General features: G+C 44.3%; 1 long non-coding RNA gene across 1 annotated transcript; it reads right to left on the reverse strand.

The window, feature by feature from the left end:
- Positions 1–1,628: 1,628 nt before the first annotated feature.
- LOC135568992 (uncharacterized) lies at positions 1,629–3,061 on the reverse strand. The gene is made up of 3 exons (XR_010462785.1): positions 2,568–3,061; positions 2,186–2,287; positions 1,629–2,091 (listed from the first exon to the last, which is right to left on the reverse strand). It is a non-coding gene; the product is annotated as an uncharacterized LOC135568992 (long non-coding RNA).
- Between the last annotated feature and the right edge of the window lie 23,815 nt (positions 3,062–26,876).

The raw sequence follows: 26,876 nt of genomic DNA on the forward strand, positions 1-26,876 counted from the left end.
CATCAAAACATGAAAACACCACTGCATAACACCCTTAAATACAGTGGGAATGTAGTTAGAACTCTCAAACTGTTTCCATCAAACAGAAAAACAACACGAAAGCTGGATAAATACATTTAGGTTTTAAGATACGGCACTTTGCTTTTGCATTACCCATATGCAGAGTGCAGTATCAGCATTTTAGGGGTCATAGGTCAGGTCAGTGGTCATGGTTGATATGCAAGAAAAACAAACAACTTCAAAACCATTTTTCTCTGATTCACTGTGTGGACTGCTCTTTGTCTTTGTAGGGCAATATCCTCTTGCTTTTTTTGCACCCCAGTATCTCTACTTGCACATCATCATCCGCACATTTATCACTCCAGTGTTAATGCTAAATTGTAATTATTTAGCCTTTATGGCCTATTTATTGCCTTACCTCTCTACTCTTCTACATTTGCACGCACTGCACATAGATTCTTCTATTAATTTTTTCTATTGTGTTATTGACTGTACGTTCGTTTATGTGTAACTCTGTTGTTTTTGTTGCACTGCTTTGCTTTATCTTGGCCAGGTCACAGTTGTAAATGACAACTTGTTCTCAACTGGCCTACCTGGGGCCTGTTGCACAAAACTAGGATAAGGGATTAAGCCAGGATATCTTGGTGATCCTGGCTCAATTGATCCGTAATCCGGTTGCACTAAAGATGGATAGGGGGCAGGAGGATATGTTATGGTATAAATTACCATGGAGATTTATTCTGTGGAGCTAGCCTGCTCCAGACCAGGCTAAATTCCAGGATCTATTTAATCTCATCCCTAATGTCAGTCAGCAGTCACCACAAATGGAAACCAATAGTTATTTCACTGCTCACTATACATTGTTATCACATAACTAGACCCACTGTTATTATTTAAACGTTTGTGATCATTAATTTCAATGATTTTGGATAAAAAATGATTTTTAGATGATGTTGCTATCATTAGATAATTTACAGTTTCCCATAGACTATAAGGCTATGTATAAAATGATAGAATATTAGGGCCACAGAGGGGAAAAAAACACAAGTCATAATATTGTAACCAGTTGTTTTAAAGGAGGACAGTTGTTAAAATGACAGATGTGGGGCATTTCGTGAAATTGTACTTCAGTATGGTTTCATAAACAAAGAGATGCTGATGTGCCAGAATATTAAGTATCACATTGTCATAAGTATCAAAACTGTAAAAACAATATGTAGCTTTTCTGCAGAAAGAACCAGCCTCATAAATTTATGACTTTATCCTTTTTCTTCAGTGTGGCCCTAGTACTCTGTCATATAAACAAATACACATTCCATATGAATATAAAAACACAATGTGTAACATTATGTTCCTTTATTGAATAAGGACAAAACAAAGCAGGTAAACCATCAGCTCCTTTCGAAACTGAAGTCACAGTGACTCTACAAGATGGAAAGCACAGAATCCAAGCATATTATACAAAATGATACATACACATTCAAAGGTCTGTATATAACACACCCTGCATGTCTGCACACTAAAATAAATGCAGGACAAATCCATACACATCAACTGAACAGACAAATGAATGGATGCAGTAGCCTCCCTGCAGCCTTGTATTACACACAGTATACCGCACAAACATCATAAGAGGCCAAATTCGTCAAAAACGAACCCAAAAAAAAACAAATTCCTCTGCCACCGCAGGACATATTTAACCAAAATTGAAAGCACACATACTAACTAAAATAATTCAACACATATTGGTCCCTCAGCAGCCGACCACTGTCGTCATCAGGGAAGATTGCCGGATTGTCCCAGTCCATGGCTGGTGGCACTCTGGGGCCCTCTCCTTCCTCAGGCAGGCCACATTGTGGAGGACAGCACAAGCCACAGTAATATCACATGCCCTAACAGGGCTGACCCTTAATTTGTGAAGGCAGTGAAAGCGTGCCTTCAGGAGGCCAAAGGTCATTTCAACTCTGGCCCTGGTCCTGGCATGGGCATGGTTGTAGGCCTGCTGTGCTTCCTGGGGGTCTGTGAAAGGTGTCAGGAGAAAAGGCTGGCAGCCATACCCCCTGTCTCCCAGCAACACACCAGAGAATTCACCTGTCAACACAAAATCTCATCATTACTACCTCATAAACACAGTGATATTCTTGACACAGCCATGATGGTTATAAATAGGGGTTGTGTGGCTTACCTTGTGATAGATTTCAGAGGCCCGAAAGATTCTGGAGTCATGGACTGAGCCAGGCTATTTTGCCACAACATTGCTGATCACACAGTCAGCATTGCAGACCATCTGAAATCATAAGATGAGGAATATTACACCAATCAATGCACATCACTGGCAATGCAGAGTGTTCGTCAATGGACAATATCAAAAAGTTATGTTCACCTGAACATTAATGCTGTGAAAGGATTTCCTATTCACAAAATCGGCCTCATGGGCACCTGGGGGCTTTTATCCTTATGTGTGTGCAGTCCACTGCACCAATGACATTGGGGGAAACCTGTCACACAAAGTAATGAGTATCCTACTATGTGTTAACAGTTGTCCTGTAATTTGTAGATCCTCTTACCTGCAATCCTATAGAACTCCTCTTTGATGTCACAGAGTCTTCTGTGGCCAGGGAAGGAGATGAAGACATCTGCTAATGCTTTGATAGCCAGACACACACTCCTTATTGTGCGGCAAATTGTGGCCTTGTTCAGCTGTTCTGCATCCCCACTGAGTACAGGAAGGCTCCACTAGCAAAAAAGCGCAAGGCCACACAAACCATTTGCTCCACACTCAGTGCATGGCTCCGTGCAGTGCGGTGCTTAATCCTGGGACCCAGTAGTCTGCATAGATACCTGATGCCATCTGCAGAAAACCTGTATCTTTCATATAGATGGTCATCAGGGAAGGCCAGTGGGTCCAACCGGTCCCTGAAGACCCTTTCTCGCCTGAAGGCGCTCCTCAGCACAAGTGCTTCTTCATCCACCACATCTCGCACGAATGGGCATGCCATTGTCAGAGCAGAAAGGAACACACAATTTTGGGCCTTCATATAGGCTAGTGGCCACACCTGGTGCTGGGGGGTGGGCAAAGAGGGCGATGCCTTATAACGATGACTTGGTTGTACTGATTGCTGGGAAAATAAAAAACCTTAGAAAGATGCCACCGTCCTGTGTGCTCACAATAAGAGCTCATATGTCATGGCTCACTTGACTTTACGAGAATATACCTAATTTTTATTTTGAGCTGTGTCATCTTCTTGGAGCTGGGGAGGAAAGAAAAATAATGATTAATACATTTGTGTTACAGTTAGCATACAGTGTACATTGAAGGCATATCTCACCTCCCTCTCAAGTTTTTTTTTTATTTCAAGGTCCAGTTTCCTAATTGTCCTCTTTTTTATTTCGGACTCCAGTGCAAGATTTTCCATCTTTTTCTTCTTGTACTGAATGTCTATGTCTGCCAGTTCTATTTGGCGCCGGAGGTGGTTGCCATACAACTTTCTGATAGCTTGTGAGCTCTGTGAACACAATACAATTAGCGCAGCTGGAATTTGGCAGGATGTGGTGTCCTTTTATTAATACGCACTATGTTGCCAGGCTGGTTTTCCCATTGTATAGCATCTGGGTCCTGTAAAAGAAATTAGATTTTTTGATTTTGATGAGGACTCCTCACCATTGTAGAGTAAATAGTACTTTCACAGTCTTAACATGATACCTCATGCCTTCTGGAATCCAGAGAGATGGTCTCCTCCTCATCATCGTCTCCATCATGTGCTGTTGCTGCTGCACTGGGGCCTTCACCCTATCACATTTAATCGGATTCATATTGAAGCTAGTAGACAAGACATGCCAGGCCTACAGTATGCCTTTGATGGAGTACTCACTGGATCAGCATCGTCTGGTGCTTGTGCTGGTGGCTCTAACAGGAACACAGTGCTGCCAGGCACTGCAAGGCAATAGGTAAACCAAAGTCAGACAGTCCAAATTGATTCAATATGAATGTGGTTGTATCCCATGTAGAGATGGAAGGACATACCTTGAATGAAGCGGGTGGCATCTTGGGAGGAACCTATGCTCGTCTCTTTCCCCCCAGGGATCCCCTCTAAGACGGGCCTGCCTTTATTTAGCTCCAAGGCCATGTCCTCTGCTGGGGTAAGGTCAGCCTTTGGTGACCCACCACCCGTGCCTTGTCTGTGGGTATTCTTTTTCACTGCTAAAACAGTACAGACAATGTGTGAGCAGGCACCTTCTGGGTACAATATATGCTTGTGCTTTGTTAAATATTAGTCAGGGACCATACCATTCTGCAGAATGTTCTTGTATTTGATTTTGACCTGCTGCCATGTCCGTTTTGGCCCGTTCATGTTTAATCTACACACACACACACACACACACACACACACACACACACACACACACACACACACACACACATTTAATGGAGTCACACTGCAAAAAATTACTTGGTATTTTTGTCTTGTTTTCAGTAAAAATATCAAAAAATTTATCATAGCTTTATACAGTGTGATGGAGTTACTTTACACAATTTCACTCATATCTGCAGTGCATTTCAATTAAAAATTTAACCGTTTCATAATTACAGTACAACTGCATTTTTGGAGATGTGAATTAAATATTTGAATTGTAATTGTGATGTTTCAGCGGAGCGGTGAGTGTGTAATTGTGCACTACTTACGCATTCAGGCGGTCTGCAATACTTTGCCACGCTTTTTCTCTTTGCTTTATCACTATGGCGGTGTTGCCTTTCTTCTTAATTATATATTTTACCTCCTCGTATGCCTCCATGAGGATTTGTGCTTCCGAAGGGGAAAAGTACGCGGCTCTAGTTGCCATGGTAAATCAGTTAATCTGTGATCTGTGGCGGGGTCTATTTGAGTGAGCCGTGAGCGCGCACCTATCCAGGATTGGTTTCACCTGGCTTAATGAATCCGTGTCTGCTCATCCTGGCTTGGTCTTTGTGCAACCAATTAAGCCTGGACACACATGTTTTGGCTTCATTGAGCTCAGCTGAGTCATTTATCCCGGATGTCTTAATTCTACTTTTGTGCAACAGGCCCCTGGTTGGTTAAATAAACATTGCGCACCTGTACAAACTAAACAACACTGACATAAAACAATCTCTGACAAGGACATGAGGGGAAACAGAGGGTTAAATACACAACAGGTAATGAATAGGATTGAAACCAGGTGTGTAGGAAGACAAGACAAAACCAATGGAAAATGAAAAATGGATCAATGATGGCTAGAAGACCGGTGACGTTGACCACCGAGCACCGCCCGAACAAGGAGAGGCAACGACTTCGGTAGAAGTCGTGATAGTGTTCATGATTCTTTATTAATCAAAACACTCAAACAAAATAACAAATAGAAAAATGAACAATTATGTAAGGCAAATAAACTATACAGAAAACAACTACCCACAAAACACAGGTGGGGAAAAAGGCCACCTAAGTATGATTCCCAATCAGAGACAACGATAGACAGCTGCCTCTGATTGGGAACCACACTCGTCCAAAAACAAAGAAAGAAAGAAACTAGAATGCCCACCCTAGTCACACCCTGGCCTAACCAAAATAGAGAATAAAAGCCTCTCTATGGCCAGGGCGTTACAGACTCCATACTTTGCTTAAACCTGTTCTGCCAGTTCATCCTTAAAGACTAGAATGTTCCAATGTGGTTAGCCAAAACGATGACAGGATAGTTCACACATTCATCCTTCAGGGTTAGTGTCAAACAGATATATCACATTTCTGGTTCGTCCATTACTTGTTTCCTGCTTGTAGCAGGCCGTGGTTACAGGAATCCTTTTATCTAACTAGAAGTTCTTTGATTTCATGAGATTTTTTTGTTGTTGCAGTAATGCAAGTCAAGTTGTCCTTGGATGAATGTCAACAATATTTATAACCAGCATTGCTAAATGAACTGTTGTAATAAAAAATAATTAAAATAATTACATTTACTGTCACAGACACCGGATAGGTGCAGTGAAATGGGTTATTTTACAGGGTCATCAATAGTAGTTTGGCGCCCCTGAAGCACATTAGAGGTAAGTGTCTTGCTAAGGGCACATCAACAGATTTTCACCTTGACAGCTCAGGTATTCAAACCAGTGACATTTCAGTCCAACGCTCTAACCACTAGGTAATCTGACCAGACCAGTTCACACCCTAAAAGAAAACCATGTTCAAATGTAGTCCCTGAAGAGGTATTAGGAGTAGGATTTAAATGGCATTGAAATGCAAATACCCAGATAATGGTAAGAAATATAGCAAATAAAATATGTAAAAGTTAGCTAATATAAAGAAAATGACAGAGTTGACAGGAAGACAACGTCAAAATATATCTGAAGTATAAACAGTCTCCGTGTTGAATTAGTTCATACCTTATGGATAAATAAAGCTTGAGGGTAACTACAATACAACATTAAAAACATGAAAACAAAACTACATAACATCAGTATATACAGTTATACTATATATAGTTAGAACTCAAACTGTTTCCATCAAACAGAAAAACAACAAGAACGATTGATCAAAATATTTAGATTTTTAAATACTGCACTTTGCTTTTGCATTACCCATATAGTTGTTTAAGGGCATACAAAGACAGTATCGTTATTTTAGGGGTCATGGGTCAGATCAGTGGTCATATGGTACAATATGTTAAAATCATTTTATTGTAATTTTACCAATATCTTATTGGGCTCATTTCTGGAGGTGGAAATAGTTTTTTAGATGTGGTCAGCATCATTTTTTTGGGCCATTTTGTCACCAGAACTGAGCTTCTCAAAAAGTATGATTATATGTCTCTCTGAGATGAAACCATCAAGTTATAGATTTTAAACAAATACATGTCTGTCATTGAACAACCCCATGCCATGATTAGCTACACCTGGAAGGTTGGACAGTTCTGCATTATTTCTTCAGCAGCTGAGTTCATTACATCATTATTATACATTCTCTGCAGTCCGGGGATGGCACATGTTGAATGGATGTGTCCTACCAAATGAAGGATTGGAACAGTCCCCCATCTGAACTGTCCAAATGGCGATCGTCGGGGATACCTTCCAGGGGTAGCTGGCTATCAACAGGCAACAACTCTGGAAGAAATAATAATGAATAACGTTCTCTAATGCAGCAGTGGAATCCTTTTCAAGAGGCAAATGATCGCCGTAGGTTGGAGGGGACAAGACAGGATCAAGGTCTGCAGCAGCCAGGAGGAAAGATTGTGTCACTAACCCGGGCCCGAGGACAAAGACAAAGAGGCTGAGCATGCAGGACAAACTGGCCATGGAATTTCATGAGCACAAACTAATGTATTTAAAAGAATAGCATGATATGAAGATGTGAATCCTTCATGTTGAGTTGTCTATGAAGGAGAAGGAGAGGAACATGAAGCAGTAGTAGCAGTACCAATGTTCTTCATGTTGAGTTGTCTATGAAGGAGGAGGAGAGGAACATGAAGCAGTAGCAGTACCAATGTTCTTCATGTTGAGTTGTCTATGAAGGAGGAGGAGAGGAACGTGAAGCAGTAGCAGTACCAATGTTCTTCATGTTGAGTTGTCTATGAAGGAGGAGGAGAGGAACGTGAAGCAGTAGCAGTACCAATGTTCTTCATGTTGAGTTGTCTATGAAGGAGGAGGAGAGGAACATGAAGCAGTAGCAGTACCAATGTTCTTCATGTTAAGTTGTCTATGAAGGAGGAGGAGAGGAACATGAAGCAGTAGCAGTACCAATGTTCTTCATGTTGAGTTGTCTATGAAGGAGGAGGAGAGGAACGTGAAGCAGTAGCAGTACCATTGTTCTTCTCAAACCAGCACCAGTTCGGGGTCCCAATTTTTCCATTTATGAATTAAAAAGCTTTTTGTTACCAATCCATGGCTATTGCTTTCTTCAATCATTTGAGATCTCTTTGTTGTGAAAAGTGTTGCATAGCAAAAGCATCTCTGCAGGCTAGTCCATTTCTCTCATTGTCTGCCTCAACCATGAGAACATGGGGGTCATCCTCATCTCTAATGTGAGGATCTGGACAGCCATGCTGTTTGAGGTTATGGATCTGGACAGCCATGCTGTTTGAGGTTATGGATCTGGACAGCCATGCTGTTTGAGGTCATGGATCTGGACAGCCATGCTGTTTGAGGTCATGGATCTGGACAGCCATGCTGTTTGAGGTTATGGATCTGGGCAGCCATGCTGTTTGAGGTTATGGATCTGGACAGCCATGCTGTTTGAGGTTATGGATCTGGACAGCCATGCTGTTTGAGATCATGGATCTGGACAGCCATGCTGTTTGAGGTCATGGATCTGGACAGCCATGCTGTTTGAGGTCATGGATCTGGACAGCCATGCTGTTTGAGGTCATGGATCTGGGCAGCCATGCTGTTTGAGGTTATGAATCTGGACAGCCATGCTGTTTGAGGTCATGGATCTGGGCAGCCATGCTGTTTGAGGTCATGGATCTGGGCAGCCATGCTGTTTGAGGTCATGGATCTGGGGAGCCATGCTGTTTGAGGTCATGGATCTGGGCAGCCATGCTGTTTGAGGTCATGGATCTGGGCAGCCATGCTGTTTGAGGTCATGGATCTGGGCAGCCATGCTGTTTGAGGTCATGGATCTGGACAGCCATACTGTTTGAGGTCATAGATCTGGGCAGCCATGCTGTTTGAGGTCATGGATCTGGGCAGCCATGCTGTTTGAGGTCATGGATCTGGGGAGCCATGCTGTTTGAGGTCATGGATCTGGACAGCCATGCTGTTTGAGGTCATAGATCTGGGGAGCCATGCTGTTTGAGGTCATGGATCTGGGCAGCCATGCTGTTTGAGGTCATAGATCTGGGCAGCCATGCTGTTTGAGGTCATAGATCTGGGGAGCCATGCTGTTTGAGGTCATGGATCTGGGCAGCCATGCTGTTTGAGGTCATGGATCTGGGCAGCCATGCTGTTTGAGGTCATGGATCTGGGGAGCCATGCTGTTTGAGATCATGGATCTGGGCAGCCATGCTGTTTGAGGTCATAGATCTGGGGAGCCATGCTGTTTGAGGTCATGGATCTGGGCAGCCATGCTGTTTGAGGTCATAGATCTGGGCAGCCATGCTGTTTGAGGTCATAGATCTGGGGAGCCATGCTGTTTGAGGTCATGGATCTGGGCAGCCATGCTGTTTGAGGTCATGGATCTGGGCAGCCATGCTGTTTGAGGTCATGGATCTGGGGAGCCATGCTGTTTGAGATCATGGATCTGGGCAGCCATGCTGTTTGAGGTCATTGTGGATCAGCCATGCTGTTTGAGGTCATGGATCTGGGCAGCCATGCTGTTTGAGGTCATGGATCTGGGCAGCCATGCTGTTTGAGGTCATAGATCTGGACAGCCATGCTGTTTGAGATCATGGATCTGGGCAGCCATGCTGTTTGAGGTCATTGTGGATCAGCCATGCAGTTTGAGGTCATTGTGGATCACTGCTATTACAATTATGACAATACAGCATCTTTTTGGTTGAAAGCACAATGTGTTTCTGAGACACTGGAAACGATTCTTTCATACACCAAACATGCGCTCCACTACACCTCTGGTGTAGATATGAACTTGGTTGTACCGTTGTTGCTCAGGTCCTGTTGTGTGAAGATATGGGGTGAACAAGAAGTTAGTCTGTGCATAGCCACTGTCACCAAGTATGATCATACTATGTTGTCCTCCTTCAAGCTGCGCATACAAAGAGGAGTTTTGGAAAATCCTTGAGTCATGAGTTGAACCTTTCAAACGTGCAACAATGTTGGAGAACTGCAAATTGGAAGTGTACGTTTATTGAGAACCAGTTTTTATGATTTCTGTGCTCTGCTGTAGAGGGACACTTACTGGGATTATGACATCAATCTATATAGTCAATGACTCCAGGGAAGATCCCATATTCATAGAACTCTACCTGGTAGTTGTCTTGGGCAGCAGCATCGGGGAACTTGATGTAATTGTGTTTCAGTTCACATATAGCATTACAGACTTGTGGCCTATACAGTCGGTTCACTTACACTACACAAATCTCCTGTTTCACGATAGAAAGTTCCAGATGCCAAAAAACTCAAGGTGATCAATACTTGTAGGAAAGGAGGGATGGGCTGTCCCCTAAGAGAGTCAGGAGAAAGCCTTGGCTCAAGCAAACAAATTATGTCAGCTGCATTTTCTTTGTACATACAGAAACGGTCACAAAAATTGAATGAATCAAACTCATTCAGTGGATGATTCTGTCTATAACCGCCCTTCTGTCTGGCATTGGAGGTGCTCTTTGATCATCATTGAAATAGTCCAGATAACCCATTTACCTCCATTGCCAAGGTCAACCTTGGGGCTAACATCCATTATTATTATTATGAAGTTAAAGCTACTTCTGACCAGGTTTAGTTTAAGACTTCACTTAGATCTAGACTAATCGTCCTTCTGGAAATCAGACTTTTTCAATCTAGTCTGAGACTATTTTAAAACATGTCCGAGGAATGCTATTTCAGTTAGTCCAGTTAAATAGTAGATTATAGGTGAACAAGACATTGAAAATACATAGACCCTTAAATGATGTGTCCTCAATGTAATCTACAAATCTCACATTAGCTGGTAGAACTGACAAAATGAAATGAATCATAGAGGTCTTATAACATTTTCCATTCGACAAGTCCATTGTTTTGGCTCATGTTTCTTTATATTTATATACCCTGGGGGCTATGTCACTTCTGATCTGTCATGTCTCTTTATATTCATATACCCTGGGGGCTATGTCACTTCTGATCTGTCATGTCTCTTTATATTCATATACCCTGGGGGCTATGTAGCTTCTGATCTGTCATGTCTCTTTATATTCATATACCCTGGGGGCTATGTCACTTCTGATCTGTCATGTCTCTTTATATTCATATACCCTGGGGGCTATGTCGCTTCTGATCTGTCATGTCTCTTTATATTCATATACCCTGGGGGCTATGTTGCTTCTGATCTGTCATGTCTCTTTATATTCATATACCCTGGGGGCTATGTCGCTTCTGATCTGTCATGTCTCTTTATATTCATATACCCTGGGGGCTATGTCGCTTCTGATCTGTCATGTTTCTTTATATTCATATACCCTGGGGGCTATGTCGCTTCTGATCTGTCATGTTTCTTTATATTCATATACCCTGGGGGCTATGTAGCTTCCTATCTGTCATGTCTCTTTATATTCATATACCCGGGGGGCTATGTCGCTTCTGATCTGTCATGTCTCTTTATATTCATATACCCTGGGGGCTATGTCGCTTCTGATCTGTCATGTCTCTTTATATTCATATACCCTGGGGGCTATGTAGCTTCTGATCTGTCATGTCTCTTTATATTCATATACCCTGGGGGCTATGTAGCTTCTGATCTGTCATGTTTGGAGTTGTGTTGCTCTGTTATGTGGACACTTACATTTTTATTTCCAGTTGTGTTACCCTGGTCGTGTCAGTATACAGTAACTTTAAAGAGCAACCATTTCCACTTAAAACCAACTTCTCATTTATAAAACAGCCTATGTGGCATCAGTATGAGTCAGAAACATTTATGCTACCATCAAAATTGACTCGAAAGTGTAAATAGGATCATTTTGGTCATAAAGTCAGTCTGGAACACTCTCTACTCTGGAACACTCTCTACTCTGGAACACTCTCTACTCTGGAACACACTCTACTCTGCAACACTCTCTACTCTGGAACACATACATCTACAATGTATTGCCAAAAAATCACTCAACAACTTTAAACATAGACTCTGATCTATCCAATGAGCCAAACTGATTAAAGAATCCAACAGTACCCAAACACCTCTCTCTCTCTCTCTCTCTCGCACACACACACACACACACACACACACACACACACACACACACACACACACACACACACACACACACACACACACACACACACACACACACACACACACACACACACACACACACACACACACACACACACACACACACACACACACACACACACACACAGCAGTAATTTGAATCCATAGACCAGCTTTAAGTGATACAGTCTACTGTTTGCTCTCTCTGCCTCTCCATCACTTTCTCTGTGTCGTCTGTTGCTGTCTCTTATCTGCCCTCTTCTGATGCTGTCTCTTGTTTGCCCTCTTCTGTTGCTGTCTCTTATCTGCCCTCTTCTGATGCTGTCTCTTGTTTGCCCTCTTTTGTTGCTGTCTCTTATCTGCCCTCTTCTGTTGCTGTCTCTTATCTGCCCTCTTCTGATGCTGTCTCTTATCTGCCCTCTTCTGAAGCTGCCTCTTGTTTGCCCTCTTCTGTTGCTGTCTCTTATCTGCCCTCTTCTGTTGATGTCTCTTATCTGCCCTCTTCTGATGCTGTCTCTTATCTGCCCTCTTCTGAAGCTGTCTCTGTGTCTTGTCTGGTGTCTCTCTTTAGTTTTGAGAGTAGAGAGTGTTCCAGAGTAGAGAGTGTTGCAGAGTAGAGAGTGTTCCAGATTAGAGAGTGTTGCAGAGTAGAGTGTGTTCCAGAGTAGAGAGTGTTGCAGAGTAGAGAGTGTTGCAGAGTAGGGAGTGTTTCAGAGTAGAGAGTGTTGCAGAGTAGAGAGTGTTGCAGAGTAGAGAGTGTTCCAGAGTAGAGAGTGTTGCAGAGTAGAGAGTGTTCCAGAGTAGAGAGTGTTGCAGAGTAGAGAGTGTTCCAGAGTAGAGAGTGTTCCAGAGTAGAGAGTGTTGCAGAGTAGAGAGTGTTCCAGAGTAGAGAGTGTTCCAGAGTAGAGAGTGTTCCAGAGTAGAGAGTGTTGCAGAGTAGAGAGTGTTGCAGAGTAGAGAGTGTTGCAGAGTAGTGTGTTCCAGAGTAGAGAGTGTTCCAGAGTAGAGAGTGTTCCAGAGTAGAGAGTGTTCCAGAGTAGAGAGTGTTGCAGAGTAGTGTGTTCCAGAGTAGAGAGTGTTCCAGAGTAGAGAGTGTTCCAGAGTAGAGAGTGTTGCAGAGTAGAGAGTGTTGCAGAGTAGAGAGTGTTGCAGAGTAGAGAGTGTTGCAGAGTAGAGAGTGTTGCAGAGTAGAGAGTGTTCCAGAGTAGAGAGTGTTCCAGAGTAGAGAGTGTTCCAGAGTAGAGAGTGTTGCAGAGTAGAGAGTGTTCCAGAGTAGAGAGTGTTGCAGAGTAGAGAGTGTTCCAGAGTAGAGAGTGTTGCAGAGTAGAGAGTGTTGCAGAGTAGAGAGTGTTCCAGAGTAGAGAGTGTTCCAGAGTAGAGAGTGTTGCAGAGTAGAGAGACCCACAGTAGCAACTAGAATTGAGTACTGACAGGGTCTGCTGTGGCAGGTGGGAAGGGTGCAAGTTACATGAAAAATATCTAATCTCTCAATGTTCCATTTTTTAAATATTTAACCATTATTTAACTAGGCAAGTCAGTTAAGAACAAATTCTCAACCTCTAAATGTTATTCTCAAAGTCCACCAAATTCATGCATCAAGCTGTTAAAATAGTTTTTTTTTCGGGGGGAGGGAATGCCCCAGACCCCCGTACTGGCTTCGGCCTAAGCCCACAATGTCTTCAAATACTAGAAATGCCCGGGGACAGGCCACACTCCAGCCACCGCTACAACCATCGCCACCGACTACCACTACTGCTACTGCAACCTCTCTAGGGAGAGAGGAGCTGCTACCCCTGAGGAGAGAGGAGCTGCTATCCCTGGGGAGAGAGGAGCTGCTACCCCTGGAGAGAGAGGAGCTGCTACCCCTGGAGAGAGAGGAGCTGCTACCCCTGGAGAGAGAGGAGCTGCTACCCCCATGGTGAGAGAGGAGTTGCTACCCCCATGGGGAGAGATGAGTTGCTACCCCTGGGGAGAGAGGAGTTGCTACCCCTGGGTAGAGAGGAGCTGCTACCCCTGGGGAGAGAGGTGCTGCTACTTTGAGAGACTGCAACCCTGCTCGAGAAGAGCTTAACGATTGGTGATTGTTGGGACAAGTTTGGCAGGAACTTCAGTGATGAAAATTGCTCAACTTGCTGATGTTTCACAATATGCGATGGCTGTTTCAGTCATCAGGTCTCAACCCAATTCAACACTTACGGAAGATTCTGGAGAAGCGCCATCAACAAAACACCAAATGGTGGAATTTCTCGTGGAAGAATGTCACATCCTTCGAATAGAGTTCCAGACACTTGCAGAATGTATGCCAAGGAGCACTATAAAGAGAGAGGGAGGGGGAGAGAGAACAGGCAGAACCTGATATGTAAATGAGTAAAGCAAATGAAAGGAACTTTTGATAACCAAATGATCATTCCAGACTCTGCTTCTGTTGAGAGAGATTAAAGGTAAGATGACAATTGTTATGTGTATTCATATTGTTGATTATATTGTTATGTTTATTCATATAGTTGATGATATTGTTATGTTTATTCATATAGTTGATGATATTGTTATGTATATTCATATTGTTGATGATATTGTTATGTTTATTCATATAGTTGATGATATTGTTATGTATATTCATATAGTTGATGAAATTGTTGTGTATCCATATAGTTTATGATATTGTTATATGTATTCATATAGTTGATGATATTGTAATGTTTATTTATATAGTTGACAAACAACAACTTACACTTCCTCAAAACATGTGGTGTGTGTTCATTAGTGTCCACCATAGCAAAACATTTGGCAACGGAGACTGTTTAGGTCACGTTGTACAGCATTTGGAATAAACTGTTTATTTAACATTTTAAAACTCTTGGCTGTGGTGTAAACTAATGAATACGACCCAGGTAGTAGCCTACGACTCGGCTGTTGATGTCTGCCTGATAAGGAAACTATCATGCAAGCTAGATGTACTGGTTTTCTGAAGCTAGCCAGCTTCAGTTAGCTTCACAATCCAGCTCAGGCCACATCCATAAGAATATACAGAGTGCTAGTCATCAGGAAGGTGCTCTCTCAGCAGAACGGAACATATCTCAATCACTGGACAAATTAAGATCCTACATCTGTACTAAGAATATTACTTGGTAACATGGTGCTGCTAGTGATAGACAACATTTAGAGACAGAATACAGACAGAGGAGTTTACACAAAGTTTAGGTACAACCTTATACACAACTAGGTAGAGTGAGCATAGAGCTATAAGAGAATGAGCAGTGGATATACACATATACAGCACAGTGAGTATACAGTGGATATACATTGGCTATACAAATATACAGTACAGTGGGTATAGAGTTGATATACAGTGGATGTACACATGTACAGTATCAGTATAAATATATCTAAGATAGATGAACAGAGTGCAAATGAAGTATAGTGCAGTTATCTAGTGTACAGATCAGAGATGGCTTGATGTGGGGTGTAGCTTAGAGTGTATAGTCCTTTAGTCTCTATGGGCCAGATGGTCTGTTGGTGAGGGCCAGATGGCCTGTTGGTGAGGGCCAGATGGCCTGTTGGTGAGGGCCAGATGGTCTGTTGGTGAGGGCCAGATGGCCTGTTGGTGAGGGCCAGATGGCCTGTTGGTGAGGGCCAGATGGTCTGTTGGTGAGGGCCAGATGGCCTGTTGGTGAGGGCCAGATGGTCTGTTGGTGAGGGCCAGATGGCCTGTTGGTGAGGGCCAGATGGTCTGTTGGTGAGGGCCAGATGGTCTGTTGGTGAGGGCCAGATGGCCTGTTGGTGAGGGCCAGATGGCCTGTTGGTGAGGGCCAGGTGGCCTGTTGGTGAGGGCCAGATGGCCTGTTGGTGAGGGCCAGATGGTCTGTTGGTGAGGGCCAGATGACCTGTTGGTGAGGCCAGATGGTCTGTTGGTGAGGGCCAGATGGCCTGTTGGTGAGGGCCAGATGGTCTGTTGGTGAGGGCCAGATGGTCTGTTGGTGAGGGCCAGATGGCCTGTTGGCGAGGTCCAGATGGTCTGTTGGTGAGGGCCAGATGGCCTGTTGGTGAGGGCCAGATGGCCTGTTGGTGAGGGCCAGATGGTCTGTTGGTGAGGGCCAGATGGTCTGTTGGTGAGGGCCAGATGGCCTGTTGGTGAGGGCCAGATGGCCTGTTGGTGAGGGCCAGGTGGCCTGTTGGTGAGGGCCAGATGGCCTGTTGGTGAGGGCCAGATGGTCTGTTGGTGAGGGCCAGATGACCTGTTGGTGAGGGCCAGATGGTCTGTTGGTGAGGGCCAGATGGCCTGTTGGTGAGGGCCAGATGGTCTGTTGGTGAGGGCCAGATGGTCTGTTGGTGAGGGCCAGATGGCCTGTTGGCGAGGTCCAGATGGTCTGTTGGTGAGGGCCAGATGGCCTGTTGGTGAGGGCCAGATGGCCTGTTGGTGAGGGCCAGATGGTCTGTTGGTGAGGGCCAGATGGTCTGTTGGTGAGGGCCAGATGGCCTGTTGGTGAGGGCCAGATGGCCTGTTGGTGAGGGCCAGATGGCCTGTTTGTGAGGGCCACAGCACTGGGAAGGAATACTTTTACATGGCTATATCAGGAGGACAGGATTCTCTTTTGACCCTTCTTGTTGAACCATTTAACATATTTTATGCACTGTTGTTCAGGCTGGTTTAATGAGTTCCATATAACAGGGTACTTCATCTGCAAGAAAACAGGTGGCAGCACCAGTGATCATCAGAAGTTATGTGATTTCATGATATGAAATTAAAAGTACGTTTGTAGCCTATGCAGTTACAATACGGTTGTTGAAACTGTGGCACACATTTATTTGCAACATTAGAAGTCGGATAAATGTATTATATTTGAAGGAAAGACGGGCATAGAACTATTACAGAACTATCATAGAACTGATATATTTAATAGTCGAGTTAGTTTGATATAGTGCATTCGGAAAGTATTCGGACCTCTTAACTTTTTCCACATGTTGTTAAGTTATTCTAAAATTGATTAAATAGTTTTTTCCCCTCATCAATATACACACAATACCGCATAATGACGCAGTAAAAACTCTGATTTCTAGACATTTTTGCTTCACCATACGGATGGTGCCAGGTTTCCTCCAGATGTGCGCTTTGCATTCAGCCCAATAGTTAAATCTTGGTTTCATCAGAGCAGATCATCTTGTTTCTCATGGTCTGAGAATCCTTTAGGTGCCTTTTGGCAAACTCCAAGCGGGCTGTCATGTGCCTTTTACTGAGGAGTGGCTTCCATCTGGCCACTCTACCATAAAGGCCTGATTGGGGGAGTGCTGCATCTCCACAGAAGTTGTCTGGACCTCATGGCCTGGTTTTTGCTCTGACTTGCACTGTCAACTGTGGAACCTTATATAGACAGGTGCCTTTCCAAAGCATGTCCAATAAATAGAATGGAGTGGACTCTAATCAAGTTGTAGAAACATCTCAAGGATGATCAATGGAAACAGGATGTCAATTTCGAGTCTAATAGCAAAGGGTCAAATGACCACCCCTCATCACTGTGAACCGCTCCCTAAAACACTTCAGCGAGCAGGCCTTCCTAATCGACCTGGCCCGGGTATCCCGGAAGGACATTGACCTCATCCCGTCAGTAGAGGATACCTAGTTATTATTTAAAGTGATTTCCTCACGATAATAAATAAGCATGCCCCATTCAAAAAATGTAGAACCAGGAACAGATATAGCCCTTGGTTCACTCCAGACCTGACTGCCCTTAACCAACACAAAAACATCCTATGGCGTACTGAATTAGAATTGAATAGCCCCCGTGATATGCAACTGTTCAAGGAAGTTAAGGACCAATATACACAGGCAGTTAGGAAAGCTAAGGCTAGCTTTTTCAAACAGAAATTTGCATCCTGCAGCACAAACTCCAAAAAGCTCTGGGACACTGTAAAGTCCATGGAGAATAAGAACACCTCCTCCCAGCTGCCCACTGCACTGAGGATAGGAAACACTGTCACCACTGATAAATCCATGACAATTGAGAATTTCAAGAAGCATTTTTCTACGGCTGGCGATGCTTTCCACCTGGCCACCCCTACCCCGGTCAACAGCCTTGCACCCCCCACAGCAACATGCCCAAGCCTCCCCATTTCTCCTTCACCTAAATCCAGTCAGCTGATGTTCTGAAAGAGCTGCAAAATCTGGACCCCTACAACTCAGCAGGATGAGACAATCTGGATCCTCTCTTTCTAAAATTATCAGCCAAAATTGTTATAACCCCTATTACTAGCCTGTTCAACTTCTCTTTTGTATCGTCTGAAATCCCCAAAGATTGGAAAGCTGCTACAGACCTATATCTATCCTGCCCTGCCTATCTAAGGTATTCGAAAGCCAAGTTAACAAACAGATCACCGACCATTTCGAATCCTACCGTACCTTCTCCGCTATGCAATCAGGTTTCCGAGCTGGTCATGGGTGCACCTCAGCCACGCTCAAGGTACTAAACGATATCATAACCTCCATTGATAAGTGACATTACTGTGCAGCCGTATTCATCGACCTGGCCAAGGCTTTCGACTCTGTCAATCACCACATTCTTATCGGCAGACTCAACAGCCTTGGTTTCTCAAATGACTGCCTCTCCTGGTTCACCAACTACTTCTCAAATAGAGTTCAGTGTGTCAAATCGGAGGGCCTGTTGTCCGGACCTCTGGCAGTCTCTATAGGGGTGCCACAGGGTTCAATTCTCGGGTCGACTCTTTTCTCTGTATTAATCAAATATGTCGCTCTTGCTGCTGGTGATTCTCTGATCCACCTCTACGCAGACGACACCATTCTGTATACTTCTGGCCCTTCTTTGGATACTGTGTTAATTAACCTCCAGACGAGCTTCAATGCCATACAACTCTCCTTCCGTGGCCTCCAACTGCTCTTAAACGCATGTAAAACTAAATGCATGCTCTTCAACCGATCGCTACCAGCACCTGCCCGCCCGTCCAACATCACTACTCTCGACAGTTCTGATTTAGAATATGTGGACATCTACAAATACCTAGGTGTCTGGTTAGATTTTAAACTCTCCTTCCAGACTCACATTAAGCATCCAAAATGAAAATCTAGAATCGGCTTCCTATTTCGTAACAAAGCATCCTTCACTCATGATGCCAAACATACCCTCGTAAAACCGACTATCCTACCGATCCTTGACTTCGGCGATGTCATTTACAAAATAGCCTCCAACACTCTACTCGGCAAACTGGATGCAGTCTATCACAGTGCCATCCGTTTTGTCACCAAAACCCCATATACTACCCACCACTGCAACCTGTATGCTCTCGTTTTTTATTCAGATTTGTTTAGAAAATAACAGATTGATAGATAATAGCTTACTTTTAATGAATAAAAATAAGTGTGAGACATGACCTTGTGTTACATTTACATCATTACATTTAAGTCATTTAGCAGACGCTCTTATCCAGAGCGACTTACAACTACCTTAACAAACTGTGACTTATTATTGTTATTATTGACAGTTAACAAGGAGAAGTGATGTCACAACTACATGTTCATTAAATCACCAGACTGTTTGGATATGTCTGATAGTAAATGTTTTATTTCCAAGATATAATGAATAGTAGAGATCATTTGACATTCAATAATTAGTTGTCACTGTGTTAACCACAACCAACATTCTGGATCTCTGTTCAGGGGTCAGTGCTCTGAAATGAGTCTCTCATTGGAACATGACACCACAGCTAAGAGGTGAGATGACACACATTTTAAATCATTTATGAACAGTTTATTTCCAAAACGCTATTTCCACAAAAAAAAGGTCATCATAAATTATTGCTTTTTGTTATCTTACATTTTTTGATGTGTATGAAAATGCTTGTTTTTTTGTAAAATGCTATATATCCATTGTTTAGCTGTAATTGAATGTTTATATTCTGCATATTTGACTGTGATATGTGGTTGTCTCACTTAGCAATCTTAAAATTGAATGCACAAATCGAAACATTTGACCCATTTTATCACAGCAGGAAAATAATCCTACAGCATCAGGAAATGTAAATTATTATGGGTTTTATAATGAATGGACAGGGGTTGATACACTTTTTTCAATCAAGTCTGAAATTGAAATAGGAAATTACAAACTTTAAAAGCCTTTTTCAACCTCGGAAAACACTACAAGTTTGCATTGCCTGCTGTGTAGGACAATTTGTGCAACAACAGGATTATACAACTAAAATACGGCAACTGTACTGTATGAATGAAAGCAATTTTTCGTGTCAAATCGCCAGTTGGCAAGCCATCCCTTATTGGAATAATTGACACAAACAAATATTACAGTAATTCAGTGATAATTCTACTTCCAGTGCTCTCTGCATAAAGAGGGAAAACATTACAGATACAAATCAATACATAATAAATAAGGTTGTCGAAACAATAATTATATCGCTAGAGCAGTAAAAAGTATACATACATACATATACACAAACATAAATATATACACACTGTATATACACATACAAACATACATACATAACATATACACAAACATAAATATATACACACTGTATATACACATACATACATAACATATACACAAACATAAATATATATACACTGCATATACACATACATAACATATACACAAACATAAATATATATATACACTGTATATACACATACAAACATACATACATAACATATACAGATTAATAAATCCAGAAAAATTAAACAGAAGGAATTTGAACCCAGTCTGGCACAAGAGAAGATTCATATGGGAGACAAGCCTATACACAATCTATATACACATGTACCATTTACCACATAGAAACGAAATATCTTTATCATTTAATTATAGCTATCCCGTTTTCTTTTATTCAAGGATTTATCTAAATATTCCGTAAACGGAAATACACAACGGGGAGAAAAACCTTTCAGTCTCTCCTCATGGCTCAGCCACATAATTCCAGTGTATATCTGGTGTGCTTTCTGGAATAAGAGCATACATATGTGGTAGAAAGGGCAACAGAGGATGAAATGAGTATCATTCTCTATTTCTTCGAGGTCACAATAGTTACATAATCTTTCCTCATTCCAGTTTCACCACAATACCTACCTGTTTCAATACATGGAGGCAATATCCCTGATGTTACCTGTGCACAATACCTACCTGTTTCAATACATGGAGGCAATATCCCTGATGTTACCTGTGCACAATACCTACCTGTTTCAATACATGGAGGCAATATCCCTGATGTTACCTGTGCACAATACCTACCTGTTTCAATACATGGAGGCAATATCCCTGATGTTACCTGTGCACAATACCTACCTGTTTCAATACATGGAGGCAATATCCCTGATGTTACCTGTGCACAATACCTACCTGTTTCAATACATGGAGGCAATATCCCTGATGTTACCTGTGCACAATACTTACCTGTTTCAATACATGGAGGCAATATCCCTGATGTTACCTGTGCACAATACCTACCTGTTTCAATACATGGAGGCAATATCCCTGATGTTACCTGTGCACAATACCTACCTGTTTCAATACATGGAGGCAATATCCCTGATGTTACCTGTGCACAATACCTACCTGTTTCAATACATGGAGGCAATATCCCTGATGTTACCTGTGCACAATACCTACCTGTTTCAATACATGGAGGCAATATCCCTGATGTTACCTGTGCACAATACCTACCTGTTTCAATACATGGAGGCAATATCCCTGATGTTACCTGTGCACAATACCTACCTGTTTCAATACATGGAGGCAATATCCCTGATGTTACCTGTGCACAATACCTACCTGTTTCAATACATGGAGGCAATATCCCTGATGTTACCTGTGCACATACAGATCTCCTGCTTTTAGGTAGGTTATACTTAATGTCTCTCTCACACACAAATTCACCCTTAACCAAACAAAAAGTTTTCACTTTGGGTTCATGATTAATCTTCTTTTGCCAAATAATTTATTAACATAGCAAACAAAGTTGGTGATAAGGCGTCGCCTATCTGTACGATATTCATTAACACGCACACAAGCAATTGGTACTGTAATGGCATTCTTCCTGGGAAGGAGAGGAGGACAAAAATGCAGCGTGGTTAAAGTTCATGGTTCTTTAATAAGAGAAACTAAACATGAACAAAATAGAAAACAATAAACGTGGCAAAACCGAAACAGTCCTATCTTTAAAAATTTTTTTTTAATAAAAATAATTTATTATCTTCAATACCATTCATTCTTTACAACTCATAATTTACATACATACTCAAATAATGGTATTTTAATTAAACTAATTAAACTAAACATAAACCCCAAACAAAACCTCAGGGGAGCATCTTCCCTCCCCGTTACCCTACAAAATACCTCTCCCTATCTCCCCGTCCCTAATCTATCCTCTTACAAATCTAAATGACACCCAGCCCTAAACCCCCCTTCCACCTCTCCCGAGCAGCATGCTGCCCCCACTTCCTCTCCTCCCTCTTCATCCTCCCCCTCAAATCTCCTTCCACCCTCCTCACTATCCCTTCCACTCCCCAATCTTTCCCTGTCTTCACCATGTTCTGCCTTGCTTCCCACAGCCCCCGTTTAAAGAGACTCATGAGAAGCCAGAGCAGAAACCTGTCCCTATCCGTCCCTCTCGCTCTCCCTACACCCCTCTCTAACCTGGCCCACATCAATACAAAATCCCCTTTACCAAACCTAACAACACCCGTGCCCTAGCCCATACTACTCCGGCAAAGGCACAGTCCCAAAAGACATGGCGCACAGTCTCCTCCCTGCCACAAGAGGATCTTAGACAGGTGGGGATTGCACCAAATTATACCGGTACAAGATGGAACGCACCGGCAAACACTTATGAAGGCTCAACCAATTCAGGTCCTTGAGCCTGTTATCCAGACTCCGCGCCTGCACTCCCTCCCAGACCACTTCCGAGATGCCCACTACAGGTGCCGGACTCCCTGCCTTTCTGACCTCCTCGTACAGGTGCCTGTGATCTAAACCTACTCGGGCAACTTCAACCTCAGGGTGCGCACGCAGCCACTTGGCCGCATGACCAAAGTGCCACGGCAGCTGTTCCGCCCGAGGACCCGTGTTAGACCACACCATTATGCTTCTCGCCTGATACGAGAAAAACACCCGCAGGAGGTAACCGGACGGGTGTATCACTGGCTGAGCAAGCTCCGTTAACAAGAAGGAAACAAAAATTGTGTCCAGCTTGAGGGGAAAATGTGGTACCCCCCTACCTCCCTCCCCGATGGGACAGATCATGCGTGCCCTGGCGACCCACTCGCACCTGCCACTCCACATAAACTGAAACACAAGCCTCACTAGAGGCCTCCTCAGACAAGCCGGCAATGGGTAGATGTATGCCAAATACAAAAGAGACGGCAACACATCCACCTTTAGGACCAGGACTTTGCCCATGAAAGACAAATACCTAGCCTTCCACATTGCTAGCTTCCTCTGTACCACTGCGATACGCATGTTCCAGTTTAGCGTCGCTGAGCCAGAGGTCTCAAAATGGACCCCGAGAATCCTCAGGGCCCCTTCACAGAGAGATAACCCCCCAGGCACATCCGTTCTACCGCGCCATCTTCCGAAAAACTTGACGGAAGACTTTGCATGGTTCAGAACTGCTCCCGACGCTCGGGTGAAATCCCCAAAGATGGCAAGGGACCTTGTCAGGCACGAGTCCTTGCACAACAGCAAGGAAGTGTCATCGGCGTACTGCGTCATCTTAACACGCAGCCCACCACTTCCAGGGATCAGCAAGCCTTCCACCCCTGCGTCTGCCCTAATGGCAGCCCCCAGAGGCTTCATGTACAGAACGAAGAGGAGAGCCGAGAGTGGGCACCCCTGCCTGACCCCAGACGAGAGGTCAAAAACGTCACCCAAGTGACTATTTACACTAACTCGGCACCCCGCTCCGACATATAATGTACGAATCCATCCTATAAACTTCTCCCCAAATCCTAATCGACCTAACACTCTGAATAAAAAGGATCTATTCACGCGATCGAAGGCTTTCGCCTGATCTAGCGCTGCTACCATTAAAGGCAGACCTCTATCTTCAACCCAAGCGATGGAGTCCCTGATTAACTGTAGGTTCCATCTAATAGAGCGGCCCTCTACCCCGCACGTCTGATCCTCATGAACGACGTAGGGAAGGGCTGTGCGCAACCGGTCTGCTAAAACCTTTGCAAGTAGCTTGTAATCTACACACAGCATGGTCAACGGCCGCCAGTTGCCAAGGTCTGTTACTTCCCCCTTCTTATATAAAAGTGACAGCACACCAACAGCCATTGATCCCCCCGGGACCCCCGTCTCAAGGATGGCCTTCAAGACTTCGAGGACCACTGGTCCAAGTATACCCCAAAACTTGAGATAAAACTCAGCCGGCAGCCCATCTATCCCAGGCACCTTCCCTTTTCCCATCCTCCTAAGAGCGCTCTCAACCTCTTCTAGTGAGATCTGGGCCTCCATCACTTCTCTAATGTCCTCTGGCAACCGCCTGGACAAGTGTTCTAAAAACACATTTCCCTGCTCTACATCTATTTCCCTTTCCTTAAATAAACCTTGAAATGATCAGTTGTCAGCCTGACCATATCCTCTGGTTCTCTAACTATACTACCATTTTCTTCCCTAACACCATGCATTACCTTCCTACTCTGTCTTGCCCTAACCAACTTAAAGAACATAGCAGAACAAGTCTCATTATGTTCTAGAAAGCCACTATGCGCACGCTCAAGGAAAGCTCGAACCTTCCGCTCCTGCAACTCCCTGAGCTGCGCCTTTAGGGTTGCGGATCTCTCCCAGTCAAGTCGACCCGCCGAGGTTGCCTGCCTCGTATTCGAGTTCAATTAACCTCTGGATACGATCCACCTCCCTCCCTCCTCTCCTCCCTTTTTTCCTCTTGCAATACCCTATTATAAAAGCCCTAATCCTCACCTTAACTAATTCCCACCACTCTAACACCCCCTCGCACATGGACCGGAGGCCCTCAAGCCTCAAAAGAAACCATAAAACCCGTCAACAAAAGCCTGCTCCTCCAGCACATCCCGATCTAGCTTCCAGTACCCTCTACCAAAGAGGCAGACTGGTGACCCCACCTGCAGGAGCACCCCGTCGTGATCCGAAAAGAAAACAGGCAACAGCCGCCCAGACAACTTACCCAAAGACCTGGGTACAAAAATATAGTCGAGCCTCCGCTCAACCCCTGGAGTTACGCCATGTAGGACCGTCCATTTTCGGAGTAGTGTGCAGACCACCATCTACCAGACCATGGCAAGCCATTAGCCTGGCAATGGCGCCTGCACTGCTATCCCCCTCTTCCTAAATCTGTATTAAAATCCCCCTATCACTAATTTCCTATTTGTGACACACAGGGGCGTCAGACAGTCCACCATCTCCTCCTGTCTGCCACCACCTGTGGCCCATACACCACCACTAATCTAAATTTACAATCCCTTATCGTGACATCCACACCTATAACCCTCCCCTGCATTACCACAAAAGAATCCTCCACTTTTACCTCCCTGTGCCCACACAAAATCCCTACCCCGATGAGTGCACCCCCAACACCCCAAACCGACTCCCCCTTGTCCCACTCCCTCTTAAACCTAATAACATCCCCTCCATCCCTCAGGTGAACCTCCTGTAAAAAACAAAAATCAAACCCCACACCCTCCAAATAACTAAAAACCGCCCTCCTCTTAACAAAATCCCTTAAACCCCTTACATTTAAACTAACAAAAGTAAAATTAGACTCCATGAAAAAAAATAAAAACATGTAATACACTCAAATTCTAAACCCAGACAGAAAGAAAACATAAACAGGATACTCACCCGATGCTCCCCTGTTCCATATCTACCGGTGAGAAAACCATCCGTAATCCCGACATCCCCCCCTCTTCCTCCATCACACCATCCCAGGATGCAGGAATAGTGTTTGGCTCCGGGGTGCCCTGCACCCTGGGTCTACCCCCACAATCCTCCCCCTCCCCAGTGTTGCAGCTGGTTTGGAAAAAAATTGGGGAGGCTGAGTCCCCAAACAAAAAACTCCCCACCTCCTCTTGTACCCAGTCCTGAGTCTTGTTATGTGTGTCCCCACCCAACAGAAGTTGAGGGCCTGGGGAAACCAGCAGCAACCCAGAGGTTTCTCCCGCCCCCATCACTCTCTTGGCCATCCCTTCCCCCTCACTGTCGGCCAATCGCCCCCTCCTCTTCATACTCTTCTTTGGTGATGGCGACAGTGGAGAGATACCACCCCCCCCCCCGCCAGCTCCTCCACCATACTCCTCATCTCTTCCACCAGGGCACTTTCCCCCAGTCCACTTTCTCTTCCACCGTCTCCTTCTCCACCACTCCTCCCTCGCTTTCTTCTCTCTCATGCTCCTCCACTCGGTTGCCTTCTTCCGCCGCTTTTTCTGGTTCTCCTACTCCCGTGCCTTCCGTTTCCTTCTCTCTTCCATCCGCCGCTTCTGGCTCCTCCTCCTTCCTTGTGGCCTTCCCCTCTGGACCTGAACTCTGGTCATGAGGCGTGCTTCCTTCCCCTCCTCTTCTTCCCCCATCCCCCGCTCCTGCTCCCCCCCCAGCCGCAGACGCATATGACCTCTGACGGGCCGGGCACCCCCTCCACAGGTGTGCTGACGAGCCACACCCATGGCACGTCTTAGGCTTGTCACAATCCCTCGCCTCGTGATCCTCAGATGCACAAAATCTGCATTTCCTTGCACTGCATGAGGCGAATATGTGACCGTAGGCCATACAGCGTCTGCAAAATGGGGGCTGACGTGCATAATACAACGTCCCCATGTCAGCCCCTAGGGAGAACATAGCATGAGGATGGAGGTAGCCACCATGTCCCTTTGGGTCCTCTCTGAGGAGGGCCTGGAAGCCTCTCCTCCCATTCCAAAACCCAAGGGAGTCTTTGAGGTGCCTTGCTGAGGAGACGTTATCCATGTATCTCCCCAGAAAAGCCCTCACCTCTTCGTCCTTAACGTAAGGGTTGTAAATGTTGACAGTTACAACC

Source organism: Oncorhynchus nerka, unplaced genomic scaffold, assembly GCF_034236695.1.
Source record: "Oncorhynchus nerka isolate Pitt River unplaced genomic scaffold, Oner_Uvic_2.0 unplaced_scaffold_1275, whole genome shotgun sequence".
Taxonomy (NCBI): domain Eukaryota; kingdom Metazoa; phylum Chordata; class Actinopteri; order Salmoniformes; family Salmonidae; genus Oncorhynchus; species Oncorhynchus nerka.